We start from the raw sequence: 2,500 nt of genomic DNA, 5'->3' as shown, positions 1-2,500 counted from the left end.
ATTCTACTTTCAAATTCAGTTTATATCCTCCCTTCTCTACAGGTGTTCTTTTATTCTACTTTCAAATTCAGTTTATATCCTCCCTTCTCTACAGGTGTTCTTTTATTCTACTTTCAAATTCAGTTTATATCCTCCCTTCTCTACAGGTGTTCTTTTATTCTACTTTCAAATTCAGTTTATATCCTCCCTTCTCTACAGGTGTTCTTTTATTCTACTTTCAAATTCAGTTTATATCCTCCCTTCTCTACAGGTGTTCTTTTATTCTACTTTCAAATTCAGTTTATATCCTCCCTTCTCTACAGATGTTCTTTTATCTTACTTTCAAATTCAGTTTGTATCCTACTTCTCTACAGGCATTTCTTTATTCTAGTTTCAAACTCAGTTTGCATCCTCCCTTCTCTACAGATGTTCTTTTTATTCTACTTTCAAACTCAGTTTGCATCCTCCCGTCTCTACAGATGTTCTTTTTATTCTACTTTCAAACTCAGTTTGCATCCTCCCGTCTCTACAGATGTTCTTTTTATTCTACTTTCAAACTCAGTTTGCATCCTCCCTTCTCTACAGATGTTCTTTTTATTCTACTTTCAAACTCAGTTTGCATCCTCCCGTCTCTACAGATGTTCTTTTTATTCTACTTTCAAACTCAGTTTGCATCCTCCCGTCTCTACAGATGTTCTTTTTATTCTACTTTCAAACTCAGTTTGCATCCTCACTTCTCTACAGATGTTCTTTTTATTCTACTTTCAAACTCAGTTTGCATCCTCCCGTCTCTACAGATGTTCTTTTTATTCTACTTTCAAACTCAGTTTGCATCCTCCCTTCTCTACAGATGTTCTTTTTATTCTACTTTCAAACTCAGTTTGCATCCTACCTTCTCTACAGGTACTTGTTTATCCTAGTTTCAAACCCATTTTGCATCCTTCCTTCTCTACAGGTATTTGTTTATTCTAGTTTCGAACTCAGTTTGCAGCCTTCCTTCTCTACAGGTAGTCTTTTATCTTACTTTTAAAGGTCAGTTTACATCCTTCCTCTTGACAAGAAGAAAATCCAAAGTTGAAATAACAGGGATGTTTTAAATGCAGACTTCTTCGGTCTCGCAGGATTATCCTATCCTTAATAGCTTGATAGACATCTTTACTTCAGTTTTACCTACATTTGCCATCATATACAGACATCAATTCTATATTAACCTTTTCTGCCATAATTCTTCTACCTTTGACATAACCACCATATCATTTGATTGTAACAATTCTTTCACTCTGTGTATTCATAACCGACAAAAACAGTCGGGCCAATTAGCGACTCTAACTTCAAACATTTCTCTCTTAGCAAAGACTGATGTTAATGCTCTCCTTATTCTCCCCTCCATAATTTCAGCCAGTCTCATGAACTTCCCTGACCATTTCCTCTTTTTTTAAGCATCAAAGGATTGCCTCGCTTGCTGTTCTATTAAAGATTTTCCTCAGTAAAGCTTCTGATTACCTTCCAACTACAGTACTTCTCTCATATTAAGGCAAAGACAATATAAACTGTATCAAATCTTCTAAAGAAAGTATTCACTAATGTTCTCTCATTAATTTGTATTCTATCTGAAACCTTCAATGAATATTTTGTGAGGTCTGTTACTCTTAATACTAAACCTCATACATCCTTGTCTTCTTGGTATTACTTCCTCTTCCTGTTCAGCTATTAGTTCTGGTATTTATTCTTCCCTCTGTATACCATGTACCTTCAGAGTATGATTCTTACACACACACTAGATATATATATATATATATATATATATATATATATATATATATATATATATGTGTGTGTATATATATATATATATATATATATATATATATATAAGTATGTTTATATACAGTATATGCATACACATACACACTCAAAAACACATACACACACATCTATATATATATATATATATATATATATATATATGTATACACACACATATATATATACATATATATATGTGTATACACACACACACACATATATATATATATATATATATATATATATATATAATGTGTGTGTGCATATGTGTGTGTATGCAAGCATATTTATATATAATATACATACAATTATATACGGTATGCATATATATGTACATATATAAATTCGAGTAGATATATATGTATATAGCTGTATATATACATTAAAACATATTTATGTATATATATACATATATATAATATATATATATATATATATATATATATATATATATATATATATATATATATATATATATGAAGAAAAATAACTTCAATCCCCGTCTCAAATACCATAGTTCCCGCAAATGTTTAGAATTGCTGTTGTATACAATTTCATGAAGCACACAAGTTTCTTTTAAATTTTCGTAGCGTTTTATACTTTTAAGTTCATATACCACCAAATTAAGAAATGAAGCTGCACATACTCCCTAATTGCTCTCAATAAGTCTATGTAATCATATCATAAAAATAAATTAAACCAAAGGGTTCTTTTC

At 30.6% G+C, this 2,500-nt stretch overlaps 1 protein-coding gene across 1 annotated transcript in view; it reads left to right on the top strand.

Annotated features, from left to right (window-relative positions):
- LOC137640667 (G-protein coupled receptor daf-37-like) overlaps positions 1-2,500 on the top strand; it is a 95,784-nt gene that overhangs the window by 82,207 nt on the left and 11,077 nt on the right. The gene's annotated exons all lie outside the window — the stretch shown is intronic.

This window comes from Palaemon carinicauda, chromosome 5 (genome assembly GCF_036898095.1).
Source record: "Palaemon carinicauda isolate YSFRI2023 chromosome 5, ASM3689809v2, whole genome shotgun sequence".
NCBI classification, from domain to species: Eukaryota; Metazoa; Arthropoda; class Malacostraca; order Decapoda; family Palaemonidae; genus Palaemon; species Palaemon carinicauda.
Note: the sequence above shows the minus strand (reverse complement) of the source record. Positions and strands in the feature narration are given on the sequence as shown.